This window comes from Arachis stenosperma, chromosome 2 (genome assembly GCF_014773155.1).
Source record: "Arachis stenosperma cultivar V10309 chromosome 2, arast.V10309.gnm1.PFL2, whole genome shotgun sequence".
NCBI lineage: Eukaryota > Viridiplantae > Streptophyta > Magnoliopsida > Fabales > Fabaceae > Arachis > Arachis stenosperma.
Window position 1 is genome coordinate 34,334,188 of NC_080378.1, and position 12,230 is coordinate 34,346,417.

Sequence of the window (12,230 nt, forward strand, 5' to 3'; positions counted from 1 at the left end):
AAGCGCTTGTTGGGAGGCAACCCAATGTTATAATTATCTATTTTCCTTTGTTATTTTATGTTTTCTGTAGGTTGATGATCATGAGTAGTCACAAAATCAATTGAAAAAGCAAAAACAGAATGAAAAACAGAAAGAAAAACATCACACCCTGGAGAAAGACCTTGCTGGCGTTTAAACGCCAGTAAAGGCAGCAAATGGGCGTTTAACGCCCAATCTGGCACCATTCTGGGCGTTTAACGCCAGAAAGGGGCACCAGACTGGCGTTAAATGCTAGGAAAGGGCAAGAAGCTGGCGTTAAATGCCAGAAAGGGGCACCAGCCCGGCGTTTAACGCCAGAATTGGCACAGAGAGCATTTTTTGCTCACCACTTGGTGCAGGAATGACTTTTCCTTGACACCTCAGGATCTGTGGACCCCACCGGATCCCCACCTACCCTACCACCCTCTCTCTTCTTCACCCATTCACCAATCACCTCAACCACTCTTCCCCAAAAACCCCTCACCTATCAAATCCCATCTTTCTCTTCACCACTCACATACACCCTTCATAAAACCTCACCTATCTCACCATTCAAATTCAAACCACTTTCCCTCCCAAACCCACCCATTCATAACCGAACCCTACCCCTCTCTCCACCCCTATATAAACCCATCTTCACTCCTTCATTTTCACACAACCTAAACACTACTTCTCCCCCTTTGGCCAAACCACAAAGCCATCTCCATCTCCTCTATTTCTTCTTCTTCTACTCTCTTCTTTCTTCTTTTGCTCGAGGATGAGCAAACCTTCTAAGTTTGGTGTGGTAAAAGCATTGCTTTTTGTTTTTCCATAACCATTTATGGCATCCAAGGTCGGAGAAACCTCTAGAAAGAGGAAAGGGAAGGCAAAAGCTTCCACCTCCGAGTCATGGGAGATGGAGAGATTCATCTCAAGGGTGCATCAAGACCACTTCTATGAAGTTGTGGCCTTGAAGAAGGTGATCCCCGAGGTCCCTTTCAAACTCAAAAAGAGTGAATATCCGGAGATCCGACATGAGATTCGAAGAAGAGGTTGGGTAGTTCTCACCAACCCCATTCAACAAGTCAGAATCTTAATGGTTCAAGAGTTCTATGCCAATGCATGGATCACCAAGAACCATGATTAAAGTGTGAACCCGGACCCAAAGAATTGGCTTACAATGGTTCGGGGGAAATACTTAGATTTTAGTCCGGAAAATGTAAGGTTGGCATTCAACTTGCCCATGATGCAAGGAAATGAACACCCTTACACTAGAAGGGTCAACTTTGATCAAAGGTTGGACCAAGTCCTCATAGACATTTGTGAAGAGGGCGCTCAATGGAAGAGAGATTCAAGAGGGAAGCCGGTTCAACTAAGAAGGCATGACCTCAAGCCCATGGCTAGGGGATGGTTGGAGTTTATCCAACGCTCAATCATTCCCACTAGCAACCGGTCTGAAGTTACTATAGACCGGGCCATCATGATTCATAGCATCATGATTGGAGAGGAAGTAGAAGTTCATGAGGTTATAGCCCAAGAACTTTATAAGGTGGCGGACAAGTCCTCTACCTTGGCAAGGTTAGCCTTTCCTCATCTCATTTGTCACCTCTGTTATTCAGTTGGAATTAACATAGAGGGAGACATCCCCATTGATGAGGACAAGCCCATCACTAAGAAAAAGATGGAGCAAAAAAGAGATCCCACTCATCATGAATCCCTGAGATGCCTCAAGGGATACACTTTCCTCCACAAAACTATTGGGAGCAAATCAACACCTCCCTAGGAGAATTGAGTTTCCAACATGGACAACTAAGGGTGGAGCACCAAGAACATTCCATTCTCCTCCATGAAATTAGAGAAGATCAAAGAATCATGAGAGAGGAGCAACAAGACAAGGAAGAGACATTGAGGAGCTCAAGCACTCCATAAGATCTTCAAGAGGAAGAACAAGCCGCCATCACTAAGGTGGACCCGTTCTTTAATTTCCTTGTTCTTTATTTTCTTGTTTTTCGAATTTTCATGCTTATGTTTATCTATGTTTGTGTCTTATGATCATTAGTGTCTTAGTGTCTATGCCTTAAAGTTATGAATGTCCTATGAATCCATCACCTTTCTTAAATGAAAAATGTTCTTAATTGAAAAAGAGAAGAATTGCATGAATTTTAAATTTTATAACAGATTAATTATTTTGATGTGGGGGCAATACTTTTGTTTTCTGAATGTATGCTCTTGAATTTGTTGTTCATGAATATTGGCTCTTGAAAGAATGATGAAAAAGGAGACATGTTACTGAGGATCTAAAAAATCATAAAAATGATTCTTGAAGCAAGAAAAAGCGGTGAATATTCAAAAAAAAAACGAAAAAAAGAGTGAAAAGAGAAAACGAAATAATAATAATAATAATAATAATAATAATAATAATAATAATAATAATAATGAAGTTGTGATCCAAGGCAAAAAGAGTGTGCTTAAAAACCCTGGACACCTCTAATTGGGGACTCTAGCAAAGCTGAGTCACAATCTGAAAAGGTTCACCCAATTATGTGTCTGTGGCATGTATGTATCCGGTGGTAATACTGGAAGACAGAGTGCTTTGGGCCACGGCCAAAACTCATAAAGTAGCTGTGTTCAAGAATCATCATACTTAACTAGGAGAATCAATAACACTATCTGGATTCTGAGTTCCTATAGAAGCCAATCATTCTAAATTTCAAAGGATAGAGTGAGATGCCAAAACTATTCAGAGGCAAAAAGCTAAAAGCCCCGCTCATCTAATTAATACTGATCTTCATAGATGTTTTTGGAATTCATTGCATATTCTCTTCTCTTTATCTTATTTGATTTTCAGTTGCTTGGGGACAAGCAACAATTTAAGTTTGGTGTTGTGATGAGCGGATAATTTATACGCTTTTTGGCATTATTTTTAGTATGTTTTCAGTATGTTTCAGTTAGTTTTTAGTATATTTTTATTAGTTTTTAGTTAAAATGAACTTTTCTTGACTTTACTATGAGTTTGTGTGTTTTTCTGTGATTCCAGGTATTTTCTGGCTGAAATTGAGGGACCTGAGCAAAAATCTGATTTAGAGGCTGAAAAGGACTGCAGATGCTGTTGGATTCTGACCTCCCTGCACTCAAAGTGAATTTTCTGGAGCTACAGAAGCCCAATTGGCGTTCTCTCAACGGCTTTGGAAAGTAGACATCCTGGGCTTTCCAGAAATGTATAATAGTCCATACTTTGTCCGAGATTTGATGGCCCAAACCGGCGTTCCAAATCAGCTCAAGAATGCCCGGCGTTAAATGCCAAAACTGGCACAAGAATGGGAGTTAAACGCCCAAACTGGCATAGAAGCTGGCGTTTAACTCCAAGAGAAGTCTCTACACGAAAATGCTTCAATGCTCAGCCCAAGCACACACCAAGTGGGCCCAGAAGTGGATTTTTCTGTCATTTACTCATTTCTGTAAACCCTATGCTACTAGTTCTCTACATATAGGACCTTTTACTATTGTATTCTCATCTGGGTAGCTATCTTTGAGTAGTCTTATGCTATCTTAGATCATGGGGCTGGCCATTTGGCCATGCCTAGACCTTGTTCTTTTATATTTTCACGGTGGAGTTTCTACACACCAAGATTAAGGTGTGGAGCTCTGCTGTACCTCGAGTATTAATGCAATTACTATTGTTCTTCTATTCAATTCAGCTTATTCTTGTTCCAAGATATTCATTCGCACCCCAAGAACATGATGATGTGATGATTATGTGACGCTCATCCTCATTCTCACTTATGAACGCGGCCTGACAACCACTCCCGTCTACAAGCAAACAAAGGCTTGAATGTTTATCTCTTAGATTCCTTAATCGGAATCTTCGTGGTATAAGCTAGAACTGATGGCGGCATTCAAGAGAATCCGGAAGGTCTAAACCTTGTCTGTGGTATTCTGAGTAGGATTCAATGATTGAATGACTGTGACGAGCTTTAAATTCCTGAAGACTGGGCGTTAGTGACAGACGCAAAAGAATCAATGGATTCTACTCCAACCTGATTGAGAACCGATAGATGATTAGCCGTGCTGTGACAGAGCGCGTTGAACATTTTCACTGAGAGGACGGAACTGTACCACTGGCAACGGTGATGCCCAACAGCTTTCCATGGAAAGGAGTAAGATTGGATGAAGACAATAGGAAGCAGAGACGGAAGGGACAAAGCATCTCCATACGCTTATCTGAAATTCTCACCAATGAATTACATAAGTATCTCTATCCTTGTTTTATGTTTTATTCATAAATCATTCATGACCATTTGAATTTTCCTGACTAAGATTTACAAGATGACCATAGCTTGCTTCATACCAACAATCTCCGTGGGATCGACCCTTACTCGCGTAAGGTTTATTACTTGGACGACCCAGTATACTTGCTGGTTAGTTGTGCGAAGTTGTGATAAAGAGTTGAGATTGCAATTGAGCGTACCATGTTGATGGCGCCATTGATGATCACAATTTCGTGCCCCAATACCGTAATTCTATTTTAATTTCATTGAATTTGAGCTTTGAGTATTAAATTGGATATATATGTGTTATGAATGTGTATTAGGTTGTGAATAAATAATTGAAGCTTGAAATTGTGGACGATGGAATTTTTGTTGGAGGCTGGGCATTAGTATTTTGTTAGGCTTTGGAGCTGTGTTTGTTGTGAGTGAATTGTTTTGGTCGCTACGTGAGAATCGGCCAAGGTATGGTTTAGGTTTCTTGCATTTAATATATAATGTTCTGTGAAAACTTAGGCTAGATGACCATAGGATAAGTTGGAAAGCAGGTATATATATATATATATATATATATATATATATATATATATATATATATATATTATATATATATATATATATATAATGTTTAGTATTTTGACATTGGATATATTTGATTTGGCTTGGTGGATAACTAAAGATTTGATGAATTATTATGGTTTGATGCTTGTTGGTTGGTTGGTAATGTTTGATGGATTTTAGGAAAAAAAATGTGTATTGGTGGACGAATTGTATCGCTATTCTTTGATTTGATTCATTGTAATTGGATTTATTCAATAATTGTCCTTATTTGAAATTGACCTTCCTTCACAACTCCGTTCAACTAACCAGCAAGTGTATTGGGTCTCCAAGTATAACCTTACGTGAGTAAGGGTCGAATCCACAGAGATTGTTGGTATAAGCAAGCTATGGTCACCTTGCAAATCTCAGTTAGGCAGATTAAAAAGTTATGGGTTCGAAAATAGAAATAAGATTAGAAATAATAAAAAGATAGAATACTTATGTAATTCATTGGTAGGAATTTCAGATAAGCGAATGGAGGTGCTGTAGAGCTCACGACGCCTGCTCTCCTATTCCTTCTACTCAATCCTTCTTACTCCTTTCCATGGCAAGCTTTGTATAGGGTTCACTATCACTGTGGCTACTTTCATTCCTCTCGGGAAATACCTGTGCGGCTGTCACTCGCACAGCTAACCAGTCTGGAGGCATCACCCTGGTTGATAGCTACATCCCATCCTCGCAGTGAAAGCTAATGCACGCACTCTGTCACAGTGCGGCCAATCACCGGTTGGTTCCCGCTCCTACTGGAATAGAATCCCTCTTTTGCGTTTGTCACTAACGCCCAGCAGGTTAAAGTTTGAAGCACGTCACAGTCATTCATGAACGGAATCCTACTCGGAATACCACAGACAAGGTGAGACTTTCCGGATTCCCAGGATCCTACTCGGAACACCACAGACAAGGTTGGACTTTCCGGATCCAGATAAATGCCGCCATCTATCTAGCTTATACCACGAAGATTCTGTTGGGGAATCTAAGAGATACACATTCAAGCTTGTGTTGCATGTAGAACGTAAGTGGTTTCAATCACGCGTTCATGAGTGAGACGTTAAAGAGGGTTATTAACTCATCACATTCATCATGTTCTTGGGTACGAATGAATATATTGGAATAGAATAAAAGAGGAATTGAATAAAAGAAAATAGAACTTCATTAATCTTTGAGGTGCAGCAGAGCTCCACACCTTTATCTATGGTGTGCAGAAACTTCACTGTTGAAAATACATAAGCAAGAGGTCCAGGCATGGCCGAATGGCCACCCCCTAAACGTGATCACATAGAAAATACAATCCAGGATGTCTAATACAATATAAAAGGTCCTATATACTAGACTAGCTACTAGGGTTTACATGAGTAAGTAATTGATGCATAATCCACTTCCGGGCCCACTTGGTGTGTGTTTGGGCTGAGCTTGATCAATCCACGTGTAGAGGCATTTCTTGGCGTCAAACTTCAGGTTATGACGTGTTTTGGGCGTTCAACTCCGGATCACGACGTTTTTTCTGGCGTTTTACTCCAGACAGCAGCATGAACTTGGCGTTTAACGCCAAGTTACGTCGTCATTCTTCGAATAAAGCATGGACTATTATATTGCTGGAAAGCCCTGGATGTCTCTTTCCAACGCCGTTGAGAGCGCGCCATTTGGAGTTCTGTAGCTCCAGAAATCCATTTCGAGTGCAGGGAGGTCAGAATCCAACAGCATCAGCAGTCCTTTTGTCAGCCTTTTTCAGAGTTTTGCTCAAATCCCTCAATTTCAGTCAGAATTTACCTGAAATCACAGAAAAAACACAAATCATAGTAAAGTCCAAAATGTGAATTTAACATAAAACTAATGAAAACATCCCTAAAAGTAGCTTAAACTTACTAAAAACTATATAAAACAATGCCAAAGCGTATAATTATCCGCTCATCACAACACCAAACTTAAATTGTTGCTTGTCCCCAAGCAACTGAAAATCAAATAGGATAAAAGAAGAGAATATACTCTAAAGTCCAAATATCAATTATATTAATTTATTACATGAGCGGGACTTGTAGCTTTTGCTTCTGAACAGCTTTGGCATCTCACTTTTTCCTTTGTAGTTTAGAGGTATTGGCGTCTCTGGGGGAATTAGAATTTGGGATAGTGTTATTGACTTTCTTAGTTAAGCATGTTGATTCTTGAACACAGCTACTTATGAGTCTTGGCTGTGGCCCTAAGCATTTTGTCTTCCAGTATTACCACCAGATACACAAATGCCACAGACACATACTGGGTGAACCTTTTCAGATTGTGACTTAGCTTGCTAAAGTCCCCAATTAGTGGTGTCCAGAGCCTAAGCACACTCTTTGCTTTAGATCACGACTTTAACCACTCAGTCTCAAGCTTTTCACTTGGACCTTCATGACACAAGCACATGGTTAGGGACAGCTTGATTTAGCCGCTAGGCCCGGATTAAATTCCCTTGGGCCCTCCTATCCTTGATGCTCAAAGCCTTGGATCCTTGCTTTGGAATTTTCGCCCCCTTTTTTTTTCACTGCTTTTTCTTGCTTCAAGAATCAATTTCATGATATTTTCATCATCAATACATTTCTCTTTTTCCTCATTCTTTCAAGAACCACATTTTAAACACTCATAAACAACAAGATCAAAAGACATATGCACTGTTCAATCATTCATTCAGAAGAAAAATTATTGCCACCACATCAATATAATTAACTAAATTCACTAATAATTTCGAAAATTATGTACTTCTTGTTCTTTTGAATTAAAACATTTTTCTTTTAAGAGAGGTGAAGGACTAATGGATTTTATTTCATAGCTTTAAGGCATGGTTTACATACTAATGATCATGAAGTAGAGACACAAAAAAACATAAATAAACATAGCATTAAAACCGAAAACAGAAAGAAATAAAGAACAAGGAATGAATCCACCTTAGTGGCGTCTTCTTCTTGAAGGACCAATGATGTTCTTCAACTCTTCTATGTCCCTTCCTTGCCTTTGTTGCTCCTCCCTCATTGCTCTTTGATCTTCTCTTATTTCTTGGAGAGTGAGGGCGTGTTCATGATGTTCCACCCTTAGTTGTTCAACATTATGGCTCAAATCCTCCAAGGAGGTGTTGAGTTGCTCCCAATAGTTGTTAGGGGGAAAGTGCATTCCTTGAGGCATTTTTGATGATGCACTTCCTCATGTTCTTCTTGGAGGCCGTGAGGAGCTTCCCTTGTTTGCTCCATCTTTCTCTTGGTAATGGGCTTGTCTTCTTCAATGGAGACATCTTCTTCTATGATAACTCCAGCTGAGTAACATAGATGGCATAAGGTGGGGGAAGGCTAGCCGTGCCATGTATGAAGGCTTGTCAGCTATTTTGTAGAGTTCATTGGAGATGACTTCATGAACCTCTACTTCTTCACCAATCATGATGCTATGAACCATGATGGCCCGATCCACAGTAACTTCAGATCGGTTGCTTGTAGGATGATGGATCTTTGAATGAACTCCAACCATCCTCTAGCTACAGGCTTGAGGTCCAGTCTTCTTAGTTGGACTGGCTTGCCTTTGGAGTTTACTCTCCATTGGGCGCCTTCCACACATATGTCCCTAAGGACTTGGTCCAACCTTTGGTTAAAGTTGACCCTTCTTGTGTAAGGGCGTTCATCACCTTGCATCATAGGCAAATGAAACGCCAACCTCACATTTTCCGGACTGAAATCCAAGTATTTCCCCCTAACCATTGTGAGATAATTCTTTGGGCTTGGGTTCATACTTTGGTCATGGTTCCTAGTGATCCATGCATTGGCATAGAATTCTTGAACCATGAGAATTCCGACTTGTTGCATGGGGTTGGCTAAGACTTCCCAACCTCTTCTTTGAATTTCATGTCGGATCTCCGGATACTCGTTTTTCTTGAGCTTGAAAGGGACCTCAGGGATCACTTTCTTCTTTGCCACAACATCATAGAAGTGGTCTTGATGGCTTTTGGAGATGAATCTCTCCTTCTCCCATGACTTGGAAGTGGAAGCTTTTGCTTTCCCTTTCCCTTTTCTTGAGGAAACTCCGGTCTTGGGTGCCATTGATGGTGAATGAAAACAAAAAGCTTAGGATTTTTACCACACCAAACTTAAATTTGCTTGTCCCCAAGCAAGAAAAGAAAAGAAGAGTAGAAGAAGAAGAAGAAAATATGGTAGAGAGGGAGAAGAGAGGGTTCGGCTATGTGGGAGAATGTGGGGTTGTGTTGAAAATGGAAAAGAAAAGAAGGGTATTTATAGGGAGGGGGGAGGGTATAGGTTCGGCCATTTTGGGTGGGAATGGTGGGAAATTGAATTTGAAATTTTATGGAGGTAGTGGGGTGTATGGGGAAGAGGAGGTTGATGTGAATGGTGAATGGGTAAATTGGGAGGAGGAATTGAGGATTGATGAAGAAGATGTTGGGAATTGTGACATGGGGAATCACATCACAAAAACTAGGATTGGGAAGTAAGGTGGGAATATGTTAGGTGAGGATCCTGTGGGGTCCACAGATCCTGAGGTGAGGATCCTGTGGGGTCCACAGATCCTGAGGTGAAAAGAAATACCATTCCTTCTCCCTATAGGCATGTAACATGCCTTCATGTATCATTCTGGCGTTTAGACGCCCATTGGTGCACGTTCTGGGCGTTAAACGCCCATGTGATGCTTGTTTCTGGCGTTGAACGCCAGTTTCAAGCTTGTTTCTGGCGTTCAGCGCCAGATTGTCCTCTGTCTGCGCATTCTGGCGTTAAACGCCAGGATGTAGCTTGTTTTGGGTGTTCAGCGCCAGAAAGATGCTCTGTTCTGGCATTGAACGCCAGCCAGATGCTCCTTCTGGGCGCTGAACGCCAGCCTGTGCGTCCTCCAGGGTGAAAAATTTTTTCTTCTGTTTTTGACTCTGTTTTTAATTTTTTTGATTTTTTTCGTGACTTCTCATGATCATGTACCTAATTCAACACAAAAATAACACCAAAATAAAATAAAATAAAATTAGATAAATAAAATTGGGTTGCCTCCCAACAAGCGCTTCTTTAATGTCATTAGCTTGACAGTGCTCCGCAAGGTGATCAGGTCAATGTTAGTGTAGTCCCAACACCAAACTTAGAGTTTGGATATGGGGTTTGAACACCAAACTTAGAGTTTGGTTGTGGCTTCACAACACCAAACTTAGAGTTTGACTGTGTGGGTTCTTCTTGACTCTGAACTGAGAGAAGCTCTTCATGCTTACTCTCTTTTGTCACAGAGGGATGGCCATGTGCCTGAAACACAAGGTAGTCCCCATTCAATTGAAGGACTAACTCACCTCTGTTGACATCTATCACAGCTCCTGCTGTGGCTAGGAAAGGTCTTCCTAGGATGATGCATTCATCATCTTCCTTCCTAGTGTCTAGGATAATGAAATCAGTAGGGATGTAAAGGCCTTCAACCTTTACTAGCACGTCCTCTACCATCCCATAAGCTTGTCTTATGGACTTATCTGCCAATTGTAATGAGAACAAGGCAGGTTGTACCTCAATGATTCCCAGCTTCTCCATTACAGAGAGTGGCATAAGGTTTATTCCTGACCCCAGATCACATAGAGCTTTTTCAAAGCTCATAGTGCCAATGGTGCAAGGTATTAAGAACTTGCCAGGATCTTGTTTCTTTTGAGGTAGAGTTCTCTGAATCCAAGTATCTAGTTCACTAATGAGCAAGGGAGGTTCACTTTCCCAGGTCTCATTACCAAACAGCTTGGCATTCAGCTTCATGATAGCTCCTAATATTGAGCAACTAGCTCTTCAGTCACATCTTCATCCTCTTCAGAGATGCATATTCTTCAGAGCTCATGAATGGCAGAAGGAGAATTAAAGGAATCTCTATGGTCTCTAGATGAGCCTCAGATTCCTCAGATCCTTAATAGGAAACTCCTTCTTGCTTGAGGAACGTCCCAGGAGGTCTTCCTCACTGGGATTTTCGTCCTCTTCCTCCTTTGTGCATTCGGCCACTTTGATTAAATCAATGGCCTTGCACTCTCCTTTTGGATTTTCTTCTGTATTGCTTGGGAGAGTACTGGGAGGAGTGTCAATGACTTTCTTACTCAGCTGGCCCACTTGTGCCTCCAGATTTCTAATGGAGGATCTTGTTTCATTCATGAAACTGAAAGTGGCCTTTGACAGATCAGAGACTATATTTGCTAAATTAGAATTGTTTTGTTCAGAATTCTCTGTCTGTTGCTGAAGATGATGGATATGGCTTACTATTATTCAGCCTATTACGTCCACCATTGTTAAAACCTTGTTGAGGTTTTTGTTGATCCTTCCAGGAGAAATTAGGATGATTTCTCCATGATGAGTTATAGGTGTTTCCATAAGGTTCACCTAAGTAATTAACCTCTGCCATGGCAGGGTTCTCAGGATCATAAGCTTCTTCAGAAGCTGCCTCTCTAGTACTGTTGGATGCATGTTGCAATCCATTCAGATTTTGAGAGATCATGTTGACCTGTTGAGTCAACACTTTGTTCTGAGCCAATATGGCATTCAGAGCATCAATTTCAAGAACTCCTTTCTTCTGAGGTACCCCATTATTCACGGAATTCCTCTCAGAGGTGTACATAAACTGGTTGTTTGCAACCATGTCAATGAGTTCTTGAGCCTCTTCAGGCGTTTTCTTCAGGTGAATAGATCCACCTGCAGAATGGTCTAGTGACATTTTCGAAAACTCAGAGAGACCATAATAGAATATCTAATATGGTCCATTCTGAAAACATGTCAGATGGACATCTTTTGGTCAGCTGCTTGTATCTTTCCCAAGCTTCATAGAGGGATTCACCATCTTTTTGTTTAAAAGTTTGAACATCCACTCTCAGCTTGCTCAGCTTTTGAGGAGGAAAGAACTTGTCTAAGAATGCAGTGACAAGCTTATCCCATGAGTCCAGGCTATCCTTGGGTTGTGAATCCAACCATACTCTAGCTCTGTCTCTTACAGCAAAAGGGAAAAGCAAGAGTCTGTAGACTTCAGGATTAACTCCATTTGTCTTTACAGTGTCACAGATCTGCAAAAACTCAGTTAGAAACTGGTAAGGATCTTCAGATGGAAGTCCATAAAACTTGCAGTTTTGTTGCATTAAAGCAACTAGTTGAGGCTTAAGCTCAAAGTTATTGGCTCCAATGGCAGGAATGGAGATGCTTCTTCCATCAAACTTGGACGTTGGTTTTGTGAAGTCCCCAAGCATTCTCCTTGCATTATTATTATTTTCGGCCATCACCTCTTGTTCTAATGTTTCTGAAAGGTTGTTTCTGGATTGTTGGAATTTAGCTTCTCTTAATTTTCTCTTCAGAGTCCTTTCAGGTTCTGGATCAATTTCAACAAGAGTGCCTTTATCCTTGTTCCTGCTCATATGAA

At 40.8% G+C, this 12,230-nt stretch overlaps 1 non-coding gene across 1 annotated transcript; it reads left to right on the plus strand.

Moving 5' to 3' along the window:
* Positions 1-11,593: 11,593 nt before the first annotated feature.
* On the plus strand, positions 11,594-11,697 carry LOC130963818 (small nucleolar RNA R71). The gene has a single exon (XR_009079937.1). It is a non-coding gene; the product is annotated as a small nucleolar RNA R71 (small nucleolar RNA).
* The last annotated feature ends 533 nt before the right edge of the window (positions 11,698-12,230 follow it).